Raw genomic sequence first — 15,521 nt, forward strand, 5'->3', positions numbered from 1 at the left:
GGTCCTTTTAGTTGCTTCAGGGAGTCCTGTCTTCCCCATTTCTGAGTTAGAACCCATCTAAGTGCTCGTACAGAACTCTGAGCTTCTTCTATTATAACCACAGGATGCACTGTAACTGCCTTTTACCTGACTATCCCCCACAGCAAGTGCCATAGGAGGGACCATCTTGATTTTGATCTTCATTGTATCTCCAGCGCCAAGGATTGTGCTGGGCAATATGGTAGGCACTTCATTTCTTTTGAAATGTGAATGGATCTGTAAAATGATATGATATTGATTTAGCAGGATTGTCACACAGAGTAAATGACATAAGTCTACACAGTGTCTGATATGCAGCAGCGACCTTTAATCAGTTTTTCCCCATCCCTGTTTCCTTTGTCTGCCTTTTTGATCTGCTTTTAAAATGGTAAAAACTGGAAGGGAAACAACCCAACAGAGAGGGGAGAAAAAGACTTGAACCAGTCCTTCATAAAAGACGATATCTGGGCTTCCCTGGTGGCGCAGTGGTTGAGAGTCCGCCTGCCGATGCAGGGGGCATGGGTTCGTGCCCCGGTCCGGGAAGATCCCACATGCAGTGGAGTGGCTAGGCCCATGAGCCATGGCTGCTGAGCCTGCGAGTCTGGAGCCTGTGGTCCGCAACGGGAGAGGCCACAACAGTGAGAGGCCTGCGTACCGGAAAAAAAAAAAAAAAGACGATAGCCAAGTGGCAAATAAGCATAACAAAAGTGCTCAATTTCATTAGTCATCAGGAAATACAAATTAAAACCACAATGTAATAATACCAACCTCACCCACCAGAATGGCTAAAATGAAAAGGACAGATAATAGCAAATGTTAACAAGGATGGGTAACAACTAAATCTCTCATGGGTTTGCTCATGGGTGTGTAAAACAGAACTACTTTGGAATAATGTGTGGGGGCATTGAGTAAAATGAACATATTCATACCCCATGACTCAGCAATTCCACTCCCAGATGTGTACCCAACACAATTGTATTCGTATGTTCACCAAAGATATGCACTAGCATGTTCATAGCAAAGACTGCAAACAACCCAAATTTCCATCAACATTAGAATGGATAAACAAATTGTTGTTTATTTACACAAAAAGAATACTACACAACAATTAAAATGAGCAACGTATGCACAACACCATGGGAGAATTTCACGTCATGATAAGAAAAAAAGCGAGACACAAAAGCATACATGCTACATGATTCCATTCATATGAAGTTCAAGGGCAGATAGAACAAATTATGGTGTTAGAAGTCACAATAGTGGTTACCCTTGGGGAGATGGATTTATGACCAGAAGAGGACACGAATGAGGCTTTGGGGATTCTGGTATTTTTTTTTCTTGATTTACGTGGTGGTTACACAAATGTGTTCACTCTGTGAAAATTATTTTATTCACATTATTATATGACAATAAGTCTGGGAACCTAGATTTTGGGAAGGTTTCTATCATTCCTTAAATGAAAAGAGTGGCTTGCTGTGCTAAACTGTTGGTAGGAACCATGTGGTTTTGCTTTCCTTCTGGGAGTATGGAATTCTGGTGCATGCTAGGCAGAGGGTGCCTATGTGACCTACCTCTACTAAAAGTCCTGGGCCCCTGAGGTCAGGCAGGCTTCTCTGGTAGGCAAGATTACATACCTGCTATCACAATTCATTGTTGGAAGAATTAAATGTGTCCACTGGGAGAGGACTCTTGGGAGCTTGGGCCTGGTTTCCTCTGGGCTTCACCCCATGCACCTCTTCCCTTTGCTGATTTTGCTTTGTGTCCTTCCACTGTAATAAACCTTAGCTGTGAGTACAACTATATGCTGAGTCCTGTGAGTCCTGATAAGGAATCAATGAACCTGTGGGTGTTCTGGGGGACCCCAATGCAGAGTCAGAAGTGGGCTTCCCCAGAAGGACCCTGACTCTGAAATACAGTGAAAGGACTGTTTGGGAAAATGAAGGACGAAGGGGCAGGAGATGCTGAACACTTGGTGTCAGGATGACTCTGGAGATAGGGCTGGCATAAAACAGCAGTTCGGCTGCTGCCTCTTCTGAGAGGGAAAAGTGACCCATAGACTTTGAAAATGAGAGCTCAACTCCAGAAAAACAGGCTTGCAGCTGCCCTGGCTACTTGCTGGCTAGAGTGAGAGGGGAAATCCAGCCTGAGAGTTGCCTTTGCTTTCGTCCTCTCCTCCAGAGCCCAACTCTTGCAAAAGAGGAGCTCGCGTGGGCTACAGAGGTTGACATTTGTAATGTTCTTTCCTCTAAGGGGGAGGGCAAATTGGTTCCCAGGAGCAAAGCTTTAGACCAACTAGAGAAAAAATAAAGGAGGAGGCAATGCAGCCAATTCTTCAGGCCCATGTACCCCTGGCACTCCAGCCAAGATTTCCTGGCAGCTGTAATGTTAACCATGTAAATGCTGAATTTACTGCGTGGGATTTGAGTAAATTTGAAAAATGAAAGAAAAGGGGAGGGGAAATTTTTTAAATGGCTTTTATTTTGTGGCTAGGGCATTTGGATGTATGGCAAAAATTGAAGAAAAGTGTTATCCTTGTAATTTCACAAATGCTAGAGGGATCATCCCAAGCAGGGGAACTGCAAAAAAATAAAAAAAATAAAAAGTATTAAACACAACTTCCTTGCTTTTTTGCCACTGATGAGTAAATTAGAATTTAAACTCTTTGGATATTAAGCAGAATAAGTCTCCATACTGATGATTTTCACGATGAGTTTTGCCTATTGGAGCCTCTGGCGTGCCAAAACTGGGTCCGTTTGCCCAATGCCCAGCGCAAGCCAAACGCTGAGACGCCAAGGTTTGCAGTGGAGGAAGGGTTTATTCACCAGGCGGCCAAGCAACGACATGGGAGAACAAGTCTCAAATCCGAGGGGCTGGGATATTCATGGGATAAAGAAGCAGGGTGGTCTGAGGTGTGGGGACAGACGACTGGAGGCAAGAAAAGGTGAAGTAAGCGGTGTTCTGTGCAGGTGTATCTGGCTTGTGTGCTCCTTCATCGGACGTGTGTTCAGAAAATGGTGGCTAGCATGATCTGAGGGTGGAGATTTTGGCCTCTGATGTCAAAAGGTCATCCACTGGACACTCGCACAGGCCCAGTTAAGTGGTCTCTACTGGTTTGAACTGGACAAGACTAGCTCCATGTTCCTGGAAAACAACTTAAGCAACCAATTCTATAGCGACCCACACATCAAAGGTGTTATCTATAGGGGTTGGTTAAAGGAGTCTCGTGATATATTGTCTAAGTTTCATGAAGCTTGGAAGAGATGATTTGAGAGAACAATTAAGGTGAGCTTAATCAATGAAGGCAGGTTACAGGATATTATTTACTACGCAAGTTATAATTTAAGGGATCTAATTGATGGTTGCCCTTGGTTTCACTGGGAAAAGGCAATTGATATGAAAAGAGAAGCACTCACCAGTAGAAAACACACTTCGGAGATTTAAAAAGCAGTCTTTAGTAGCTAATGCCCACCTGTAATCATATCAGATGTTGTAAACGCTGACCCTAACAGGCTGATGATTTTCTTGTCTGCTGTGTAAATTCTGAGTGTATCAACTTGGACTCTAAGAATAAGACAGAAGGTGCTTAGGGAAGACTGGCTTATCACTGGGCTTGGAACCCAGCCCTTTGGTCCACCAGTGTCAGACTTTTCTGCTGCCAAAGAAATGCTATTGGCCTTTTTGGAGTCCTGAATTCACTGACTCTAAGGGCCTGAGCCTAACTTGAAATCTGATACTCTCTGCTCTGGGTCTTTGTAGCCTCAGCTGGAGCTGGGCTGAACGAAAAGCTGGACCCGAGCTCTGGGAACTCTGGGACCTATGTAGATAAAGGGCCCTAAACAATGAGAATGTCATGGATTCTGGCTGCACTGTCTGGGTCGCATACAAGGGTCCACAGGAAAGGGCTTAGGTTCAAGATGGGACCCTCTGAAAAGGAGCTCCTGATAGGCTCTGCGCTTCTGATACAGAGACTGATGGTATTCTGATGGCGGCTGCCAGGTGGGGAGGGCACACCTCAGGGCCTGTAACCCCTCAGTCCCCTCCTGACAGATGGGGCTCTCAAGCCCCTCTCAGGGATGCCTCCCTGCTGTTCCCAGGTCAGTTCAGCTCAGCAGACGCATCGATGGCCCAGCTCCCTTGCCCTTCCCCTCCCCTCTCTCCTGGGCCCATACCTTAGGAGGCAGTTTGATAATCAAACGCAGCCTGCTCTAGAAATCGATGCTCACAGGATAAAAGATCAGGATGAAAAGGATGGGAAGTTATGTAAGTCCATTCTGAAAGGCGTTGAAGATGCTGAATTTCATCCCAACCAATTCTTGAACAGGATTATCTTTCTGGTTCAGTTGTATAAAAATGTTTTTCTGTAAGAATGCTTTTTTTTTTTTTTTTTTTCCGGTACGCGGGTCTCCCACTGCTGTGGCCTCTCCCATTGCGGAGCACAGGCTCCGGATGCGCAGGCTCAGCGGCCATGGCTCACGGGCCTAGCCGCTCCGCGGCATGTGGGATCTTCCCGGACCGGGGCACAAATCCGTGTCCCCTGCATCGGCAGGCGGACTCTCAACCACTGTGCCACCAGGGAAGTCCCTGTAAGAATGCTTTTGATCCTCTTGCATACAACCCTTCTGGTGAAGGGTTTGGATGACAGTAAGGGATGATTTTAACATGTAAGGTTATGATTGCTGAATGGGACACACTGAGTTTGAAACAACAGAGGAAAAACCAAATCCCAGCACCTAGAGAGGCTCAGGGCAGCTCTAATGCCCTGTTTTTCAAAACTGTCCCTGGAAGCTGCCCCTCTTCCTGAAGGAAAACTCCCTGAGCACCTTTCCAAGCGGCTGGAAGCTTTTAACTCACACTGAGCCTTTATCACACCTGACAGCTCTGAGCATGGGACAGCAGGGGCAGCCCAGCTCCCCGCACTTCACGTGGAGAACACCTGCAGATGCTGTCCACTTGCGGGTGGATGAACTTCTGTCACAGACAAGCCCACCGTTCGTAACTGCCAGCCTTGGGCAGTCCCTCCGAATCCGAGGACTGAATTGAACTAACTGGATGGAACTGGAGGCCTTCGGAGGGAGCCCCATGATGGGGACCCACAGTGGGGGCCCTGTGAACCCGTACTGCCTGCCCAGTGGCTGTCCTGCATGGGGTGCCCCAAAGATCATCAGCCCTTGGTTTCCAGGGGTTCCACGTGCACCCTCTGGGGTACTCTTCTTGTGTGTTGCACTTTCTAGCACCACCTCCGTCCTTGGAAGCCTTCGGGTCAGCTTTCACATTCCGTGCAGAGCTGTGCTGAACCTCACCTGATGCCTCGGACCAGTAAAAACTTGACAAGAAAGCCAGCTGGATTGCTAAAACAGCCCTTTATGGTTATTGGGCTTTGTTTAACTGGCAGAGTCCCGAACTTCTAAAGGGCATGACTGAGGTCAGTGCTGCAGGCTGGTCTCATCCTGCTGCATGCGCTCCTAATGAGAATAATTTTGCTGCAAAGATGCCTTGGCCAAGAATGGAGGGGGTGGACAGTGCAGAAAAGAGCCAGTATAGCAGGCCCGAGGCTGCACTTCAGAAAGACCGGCCCTTGGCTAGCACTGGGCAACATGGGTTTCAGGAGGGCTCTCTCCAGTCCTGAGATGATGAATGGCTCGCTGTGCTGAGCTATTTGTACAAACCATGTGATTCATGCTGAATATCTGCTTTCCTTCTGGAAGCCTGGAGTCTGGGTGCCTGCCAGGCAGAGGCTACCTATGTGACTGACCCCCGATAAAACCCTGGGCCCCTAGGCTCAAGTGAGCACCCCTGATAGATGACATATCACATGTGTTGTCACAATTTGTTGCTGGAGGAATTAAGGTACATCTACTGGGAATCTATTAACACTCCAGAAAGCCTGAGCCTGGTGCCCTCTAGACTGCCCCGTGTACCTCTTCCCTTCACTGATCTCACCTTGTGTCCTTTCACTGTAATAAATCACAGCTGTGAGTCCTCCTAACAGATCACAGAACCTGGGAGTGGTCTTGGGGATACCTACACACTATGGAAAAAGGACAAGAAGGATTAAGAGATTTGTAGGAAGGATGAAGAAAGCTCAATACAAGAAGATGGGAAAAGGGACAAAGACAGGAAACGAGGCAAGAATCAATATAGCAGCAGGACTGAACTTGTGGCCCTGGGGCTGCCACCCACAATGTGAACTCAAGGGTTCACAGGATTGTCCAGAGGACAGTCCTCAGATGACCCCTGCACAGCACAACTGCCAGAGGGAACAGAATGACCAACACCCCCAACTCTACTGGAAACATGAGCAGACGGGGCAGTAATCCTTTTAGGATGTACAGATGCACAGGATTTGAGACTTTGTGTCCATTTTGTTGAGCTTTTGCAACCACTCTGTGAGGCAGACTGGACAGGGATGATTATTGCTCCTAATTCACAGAGCATGTAAAGGCCTCCTGCTTCTAGAGTCACAATTAATTGTCCCAGCTGTTTGTACCACTTTGATAAAACTCACCATGACCTACCACATGTGCTGGTTCACCGTGCATTTCTGTCTCTTCTACTAGACTGTGATTTCCTTCATGGGGCCTGCTCTGACTTTTTTTTCTTATCTTTTTTTGGGATGGGGGAGAGGATAATCTTTTCTCATGATAAATTCATTGTGGGAAAATAATGAAACTAAAACAAAATAAAAATCTCATGTAATCCTTATTTTAGTCATTTCTGTGTCCCACCCAGATCCAAGAATAACCTGGCACGCAGTAGGTGTTGAATCAACAATTCATTGTTGTCACCTGAAGGGCTGTTGGAAGATGACATGAGATTAGGCCTGGCACCTAACACGCAATCTATCATCTCTGTGTTCCACCCAGATCCAAGAATAACCTGGCACACAGTAGGTGTTGAATCAACAAGTCATTGATCTGTTGTCAGCTGAAGGGCTGTCGGAGGATGAAATGAGATTAGGCCTGGCACCTAACAGGCTCTCTATCAATGCTAGTTGAGTATCACTGTTATTTTTTTTTTTTTTTGCTGTTAATACGTTGAAACAGGAGGAAGAAGATCACCTTTTTGGCTTGCAGAACCTAGTGAAACTGGTCTAGCAGGTCACTTGTGAAACCAACCACAAAAGGCCTGCACCTAAGAGACCACATGAGTAAAATGTTAAAGTCAGCAGCTTCCACCCCTGGATGAGGCACCAAGTAGAACCAAGCATCTCATCCAGGTGTGAGGCTTCTTTTCAGCATCAGCCTCACTGACTGCCTGTGACTCACTCAATGTGGAATGGCTGACTTTTTCTTCGCATCTCATGAATGGGTGTCTGGGCAAGGACAAAGGAAACTCTTAGGGTGGGGAAGGGCAATTAAAAACTCCAATGAAGAAACTGAGGAATGACCAGAAACAAGCAATGTACAGAGTTGAGACATGCCAACTTGAAATCACGTCATGATGGTACCTTAGTTATCTCTTTAAAAATGCAAAAACTGCAGTAGACAGAAAATATGAGGGGAAAAAAAAGCTGTAACCATAATCAGAAAAGGCCAAGGTCAGCGAGCAGGGACGGAGCTACAAGATCACCTAATGGTATTCCCTGCAGCCACAGGAGTCTTCAGAGATGCTCCAGATACTACAAATCGTTAAGTGTCTCTTGCCAAGAAGATGTGTTGCTGCTTGAGGAATCTTTTCAAGCTTTTAATCTGTTTTTGTTCCAGTGGTAGAGATCTAAAAATTAGTGATATACGCCAGGCCTATCTTTTATAGTTAGGAATCTAAAGCCCAGAGAGGGCAATTAACTTGTTCAGAAAAACTCAAGGGCAGACCTGAGTCTTCAACCCATAAGTCTTGCTTCCCTAACCCACATGAGGATAAATTGATAAAATTGATAGACGCACTGGTTCCAATTGATGTATAATACCAAACATGGGCCTCTACCTGCCCCAAAACTAAAGGAGGTCTTCGTGAGAGCCCTCCTCTTGTCATCAGAAGGTGAGGTTCAGAAGGGCTTCAAGATTTGGGGATCAGAGAGTTCTCACTTCCTGAAACGTGACCTCCCCAGATTTCTCTTGCCTGCTGCCACCAGAACTAGTGTCTTACCCCCCGCTTTTATCCATGCCTTTCTGGCTCAGTCTCTCTTTACCTTCCGCTCTCACCTTCCTGTCCCTCTGGGCTCAGCCTGGCCCTTGCACTGTGCAGTGAGTGAGAGGTCCTGGATGTCTCCACTCCCTCTTTCATTGACTCTCTCTGGGCCTGGATGGGGTTTACCTCCTTGCAGTGTCCCAGGGCAGCTAATCAATCCCAGTCAGAAGAGTCCTTGAGGTCTTACAGCTGGAAGAAAACTTTGAGGAGGAAGGACATATGAGAAAGGAGCAGAAATCACAAATCGATCCAAAAGAAGCTGTGAGGGGGACAAGGATGTATTCATCATCTTTAAGAGGCTTATGATCAAGAAGAAAAGGCAATAGCACAGGGTGATCTTCTCAGTGCTTTACAATGACCTACAGGGGTGGGATAGGGAGGATGGGAGGGAGGCTCAAGAGGGAGGGGATATGGGGCATGTGTATGCATGTGGCTGATTGGCTTTGCTGTGCAACAGAAACTAACACAGTATTGGGAAGTAATTATACTCCAGTAAAGATCTATTAAAAGAAGAAGAAGAAAAAGCAAGACAAGTACATAACCCACGGCAATATATAAGGGCTCTAAAAAGGTTTACCCTTGTTAGATAAGAATGAAGGAAGTTTAAGATGCTTTGATAAAGGCTTCGGGGAAGAGGCAATAATTCAAACAGGTTAAATCATTCACCACCCATTCAGCTCCCTTCTAGCTGGCCCTTAGAGGCTAGAAAGCCAGAGACCATCCCTGACTCCCTTGCAGTTGGGGTGGTGAGGAGACTCCTTTCTGGCCAATGAGACATAAGCAGGTTCCTTCTAGGACAGCTTCTACCACTTCTGCCTCGTTCTTCCAGGAACTTGGGTTATGCTTAGAGTACAGCAGCTGTCTGTAGATAGAAAGAGTCTGGTTCTGGAAGGAATTCAGGATGAAGCTGCCACACCAGCCCTAGACTGCCTGCTCCTGGGCTTCCTGTTACATGAGATACATTGATCCCTATTGGTTCGGCCCCTGCAGCAGAACTTCTCTTATATGCAGCTGAATCCAAACTGGCTGCTTCACAGGCCTTGGAAAAGTCATGGGATTTCAAACAAGCAGAGGTGGAGGGCAAGGAGGGTGTAAAAGCAAGCACTCCAGGATGGGGAATGTATGGGGCACATTCTCAGGAAGCAGGAACGAGTACAGAGGGAGATCAGAGGAGAAGTTGAGAGATGCAGTCTGGTGCCGGGGACAGAACCTGGAAGCCTGTGGACTTCGTTCAGAAAGCAGAGAGGGATTGCTGAGAAGGGAGCAGCACTTCCTTGGGGAGCTGATGTTAGTTCCTTGGCATCAGACACCAGGTGCCTCGGTGAGCAGGCTGGAGCAAGAGTGGGTGGCCTGTTTCCTTCTAATCTGTAGCACACACATTACATTCCTGTTTGCTTAGTGTGTACACAGAACCTCAGGAACCGCAGTACCACAAACTCCCTCCCATCTGAAGGCATTACTCTCATCACTTTCTTCCCACCAGCGCTTGCCTGGCTGGCAAAGCACAGCCAGAGCCCTCTGGCTCCTAAAGTGTGCCCTTCTCTGACTGCAGTCCATGTCAGGCCACAGGCATCCTCACCAAGGATGCTCAAAGAGGGAAGCAATGAGAAGACAGACATATGCAAAAATAAACCTGATCTGGGGTCACTGACGGGAAAATGGAAGTGGGAAAGATATCCAACCTATGATGGTCCTGAACAGGCTCAAGACCACCAGGCAGCAACACAGAATAAATTCTTCCCGGGTTGGACTTGTCTATGTGTTTCTCTGATTCAGACACTTAGGCTCAGAGTCAGTGTGATACAGTGGAGAAGTACTGCTTCCAGTCTGCCTCCAAATAGATGTTTGGACTAAAAACTTCTTTTAATTTTTGAAAATTTTTAAATTTTAAAAATTATCACTTCCTTGACTTCAATCTCCCCATATACCCACCTATACACTGAGAGGTCTGGATGGAAAATCAAAAGCTTCACCCTTCAAGCTCCCAGGGCAGCCAGCAGAGGGCCCTGCTCTCTCCACATCCAACTCACCAGGCCCTGTTCTGAGTCCTCAGTTCCTTGATTGGCAAGAATCCTGTTTTCTCCACAGTCAGTGCACATAGCAGAAACTCAATAAATCTTTACTGAGTGGATACATGAGCTGCACAGTAATTCTTTGGTAAAGGCTTTAGGAGAGGTACAGACACTCTACAGGCCTGGGACCACAGATGGCAATTAAATGGCACCCATCTGCACACCCAAGCCCTAGGCCAGTCGGCTCTAGGAGAGAATGAGGCTTAGTGCAGTTTTTCACCAACTACACTCCATAGAACCAGTCCCACTAGACGATGATAACGTTCTGAGAAAAAGGTCCTCTGGTCAAAAAAAGTTAAGAAATGTGCTAACTTTACCTGGCATCCTACCCAACTCCCTGGGCATTAATTACCCTAGTAAAGGCCTGAGAAGTCCTATAGGAAAGATATTTGGTTAATCTTGTGTAACCTGCGGACTTCCCTGGTGGTCCAGCAGTTAGGAATCTGCACTCCTACTGCAGGGGGCCCGGGGTTTGATCCCTGGTAGGGGAACTAAGATCCTGCAAGCCATGTGGCGCTGTCAAAAAAACATAAAAAAGACAACAACAAATAAATCCTGTGTAACCTAGAATTTCTCAAACTTATTTATCCATGCAACCTGTTTTTGGAGAATACCTATGAGCATGACCATGGTTGGAGAAACGCTGGTTTAATGTGAATGGTTTCTACAATGCAGTTTTCACTTACAAATCCTACTGAGCATGTGAAAAGACCCCCAGGACAAAAAAATCATCGGTTGCTGCATAAACAAATGGACAGGACAAGGAAATGAGGACAGATATAAGAATTCAGAATTATTACTACAATTATTGTCTCATCCTTCAGTGAACATCTACTCAACATCAGCAGATTATCTATTTGGTGTTAAATACAGGGGATATAAAGAGAAATAAGGTAGCCCTTTCTCCATAAGAGCACTGCCTAAAGGGAAGAGATAGTAAGGACAGAATAATGTGCAAGTACCTAGGAAGAAAGACCTAGGAGAATCACGGAAACTGGACCTTGAATAATAAAAATAATAATAACATTAATAACAATACCTTTATATAGTGCTCGCCACATTGCCAAGTACTATTGTAAGCACTTTACATATATTAACCCACTTAAACCTCACAACAATCTTATCAGGTACCTTTAGTACCTGTATTCTACAAATGAGGTCAGTGAAGCCCAGAGAGGTTAAGCAACTTGCCCAAGATCACATAGCTAGGTGCCTAGACTGTTTGTGCAAACAATATGGTTTATGCTGAATACCATTTTCCTCCTGGAAGTCTGGAATTTTGGTAAATGCTAGGCAGAGGGTGTCTATGTGACCAGCCCCTGGAAGCAACCTTGGGGACTAGTTCTCTAATGAGTTTCCCCTGTTGACGGTATTTGACATGTGTTGTTACTGTGTGCTGCTGAGGAATTAAGCACATCCTGCATGACTCCAGTGGGAGAGGACTCTTGAGAGCTTAGGCCTTGTTTCCTCTGGCCTTCACCCCATGCAGCTTTTCTCTTTGCTGATTCTGCTTTGTATCCTTTCCCTGAAATAAACCTCAGCCACAAGTACAACTATATGCTGAGTCGCGTGAGTCCTCCTAGCAAATTACCAAATCTAGGGGTGGTCGCGGGGACCCCTGACATGTCTCCCCTCAGGTGGATGTGGGCTGGGAAGTATAGTCAGCATCTAAACCTGCATGGCCTCCCTATGCTCCTGGCCATCCTCCCATCTCTCTCTGCCTCAGTTCCAAAGGAAGATAGAACATCAGATGTTTATCTAAAATAAGCCTAGAGCTTCTCAGAAAAATGTGGGGTGCAGGTCAGGTGTGCTCCTCCAGCCCCACCTATCCCATGACTGCATCCGGAGCACCAGGCAGGTAACACCCAGGCCCAGCTGCTTGTCGCCAGGAGCCTTAGCAACATATGTGGGCCGACCGCGTGCTTTCTGGGTGCCTATTCACTCCAGCAGCCTGTGACTCTGTGATTGCTCCATACTGGAATGGTCTGGGATTCTCCTGAGACAATTCCCAAAGGAGGAAACAAAGGCTGATGGTCACGAAGCTTGTAAAAGGAGGTGCAGGGCGAATCTTCCATGCCATGCCAGAATCCAAAGTAGCCCCAATTAACATGTGATGAGTGAAGGGTGATGCACCCCGGACCTCTGATCTTCACTGTCCCCAAGTTCAGGAATTTGCACGTTCTCCCAGCCAGGCCCTGGCTCCAGGGGTCTCAGTCATAAAGGTGTGTCTGAGGGAGGAGCTGTCAGACCAAACACTGGTTCCTCACACTGGCTCCGCTCTGCAAACTGCCATGGTCCCCAAGTACTAAGCCAGGGTTCTCTGAGAAATGGGGGTGGGGAGCTGGGGGTGGAGAGCTGGGTGGGGGAGGGTTGATGGCCTTTTTGTGCTACAAGTCATAATTTTTGTTGCTGCCACACCTTATAAGATATGAGCTGGGGTAAAAAATATGAGGCCGGGCAAGCCCTTCACTGTCAATTCCCCATCATCCACGGGACTGCCTTTCTTCCTAGAGCTCTAACGTTGGCAGTATAGACTTTTTCTTTTCATTCTTTCCAGACATACTCCTCACTCCTCCCAGGAAAACAGAATATCTACAGTATTGAAAGTAACAACGTATTCAACTACAGATGGGAGAGTTTATGGGGTTGCAAAGGGTACAGAGTGCTGCTCACACAATTCCATACCTGTATGTGGAGGTAGGTACCTGATTTTCCTATACAACCGTGAAGACCATCTGAGTCTTTGTAAGATGTAGTCTTTTTTTTTAGAGAATCCTTAAGTCTTCATTCTTTGATATAGTCACCTGGGGCTAGCCTTGCCTAATCTGGGTTTTCCTTTTGGCAGTTTACTAAGAAATCTCTATTTTCTTCTTAGTTTCACCCAAATTCTATTACCCCCAAACTAGACTATTCCTTTTGTGGTCCATTACCTTGCAGAAACAACCAGAGTTCTGAGTTAAGATCTAAAAGGGCTTGGTTTCAAATGCCACCAGTGGACTTTGGACAGGTTCCGTAATCTCGCTGGGCCTCGTTTTTCTCACCTGTAAAACAGGAGCAAATATAATAACCCATGTGACAGGTTTAGCTGTGTGCCCTTCACATAGCAAACCTGGAATAAAAGGTGGCTGTTATTATATCACTTGCCACAGCAAAGACTTTCTCCAAGTCTCCTTAAACTCAGGTTTTAGAGGCCCCCATGCAGACAAAAGTATGGACTTTTTTTCCATTTCTCCCTCATCTTTTATTAACTCCCTATTTGTCTTCTCTCTTCTTTTCCCTTACGGATTATTCTCTGACATCTGAGTCCCGTGCGCCCTCTGACCCCCGGTTCAGCAATCTTTATCTCAAATCCACTCTTGGTGCTTCCTCCTCACGACTCTCTTAGTCAATTAGCAGGTGTTTATAGAGCACTTTCCAGGCTACAGGCAGCATTTTCACAGCAGATAGGACACATTAATTTTTTCTTCAGTTGAGACACTAAGAGTTAATAATGAATAAGAGCTACTAGAAAAAAGTTTCCTGATTTAGCTCTGAGTTTTGTATTACCTGTAACAAAGATTTTATGGTTGATTGAGATAGCTAAATAACCACTTTTCTTCTTTTATGAGCCACATGCATTCTAGATGCTTCTTTCCTCCTGAGGGTCTAATAAAGTCCCACCCTTTCTGCTGGAATAACAATGGCCATACAGCACATTGTCCAGTTGTGTGGGTTTCTGGGATCGGCGGGGGTGGGGGGGAGTAAGTATGAAATCCCATCATTTATCCAGCCAGAGTAGCTCCAAGGAGAGGCAAAAGAGGGCATTTAAATATCAGATTCAAGACACAGTATAGGTTTAGACATCAGGGAAATGCCAATCAAAACCATAATGAGATACCATCACACCTACCATTGTAGGATGGCTATAATCTAAAAGACAGATAGATCACAGGGGGGAGGAGGAAGATGGCGGAAGAGTAAGATGCAGAGATCACCTTCCTCCCCACAGATACATCAGAAATACATCTACACCTGGAACAACTCCTACAGAACACCTACTGAAGGCTGACAGAAGACCTCAGACCTCCCAAAAGGCAAGAAACTCCCCACATACCTGGGTAGGGCAAAAGAAAAAAGAATAAACAGAGACAAAAGAATAGGGACGGGGCCTGCACCAGTGGGAGGGAGCTGTGAAGGGGGAAAGGTTTCCACACACTAGGAAGCCCCTTTGCGGGCGGAGACTGCGGGTGGCGGAGGGGGGAGCTCCGGACCGCGGAGGAGAGCATAGCAACAGGGGTGAGGAGGGCAAAGCGGGGAGATTCCCACACAGAGGATCGGTGCCGACCGGCACTCACCAGCCCGAGAGGCTTGTCTGCTCACCCGACAGGGCGGGCGGGGCTGGGAGCTGAGGCTCGGGCTTCGGTCGGAGCGCAGGGAGAGGACTGGGGTTGGCAGCATGAACACAGCCTGCAGGGGGTTAGTGCGCCACGGCTAGCCGGGAGGGAGTCCGGGGAAAAGTCTGGACCTGCCGAAGAGGCAAGAGACTTTTTCTTCCCTCTTTGTTTCCTGGTGCCTGAGGAGAGGGGATTAAGAGCGCTGCTTAAAGGAACTCCAGAGACGGGCGCGAGCCGCGGCTAAAAGCGCGGACCCCGGAGACGGGCATGGGACTCTAAGGCTGCTGCTGCCGCCACCAAGAAGCCTGTGTGCGAGTACAGGTCACTCTCCACAACTCCCCTCCTGGGAGCCTGCGCAGCCCGCCACTGCCAGGGTCCCGGGATCCAGGGACAACTTCCCCAGGAGAACGCATGGTGCGCCTCAGGCTGGTGCAACGTCCCGCTGGCCTCTGCCACCGCAGGCTCATCCCACACTCTGTGCCCCTCCCTCCCCCTAGCCTGAGTGAGCCAGAGCCCCCGAATCAGCGGCTCCTTTAACCCCGTCCTGTCTGAGCGAAGAACAGACACCCTCAGGCGACCTACACGCAGAGGCAGGGCCAAATCCAAAGCTGAACCCCAGGAGCTGTGCGAACAAAGAAGAGAAAGGGAAATCTCTCCCAGCAGCCTCAGGAGCAGCGGATTAAAGCTCCACAATCAACTTGATGTACCCTGCATCTGTGGAATACCTGAATAGACAACGAATCATCCCAAATTGAGGAGATGGACTTTGAGAACAAGATATATTATTTTTTCCCATTTTCCTCGTTTTGTGAGTGTGTATGTGTATGCTTCTATGTGAGATTTTGTCTGTATAGCTTTGCTTTCACCATTTGTCCTCGGGTTCTGTCCATCCATTTTTTTTTTTACTTTAAAAATTTTTTTTCTTAATAAT

At 47.0% G+C, this 15,521-nt stretch overlaps 1 long non-coding RNA gene across 2 annotated transcripts in view; it reads right to left on the minus strand.

Moving 5' to 3' along the window:
• Positions 1-265: 265 nt before the first annotated feature.
• The window catches only part of LOC132593529 (uncharacterized), a 37,070-nt gene continuing 21,814 nt past the window's right edge, over positions 266-15,521 (minus strand). Inside the window, exons 3-4 of one of the 2 annotated variants that reach the window (XR_009559141.1) lie at positions 13,148-13,258; positions 266-665 (exon numbers count right to left, since the gene is read on the minus strand). This is a non-coding gene — a long non-coding RNA (uncharacterized lncRNA). The remainder of the gene's footprint in view (positions 666-13,147; positions 13,259-15,521) is intronic. The other variant, XR_009559142.1, reaches the window with a different exon arrangement.

This window comes from Globicephala melas, chromosome 15 (genome assembly GCF_963455315.2).
Source record: "Globicephala melas chromosome 15, mGloMel1.2, whole genome shotgun sequence".
Taxonomy (NCBI): domain Eukaryota; kingdom Metazoa; phylum Chordata; class Mammalia; order Artiodactyla; family Delphinidae; genus Globicephala; species Globicephala melas.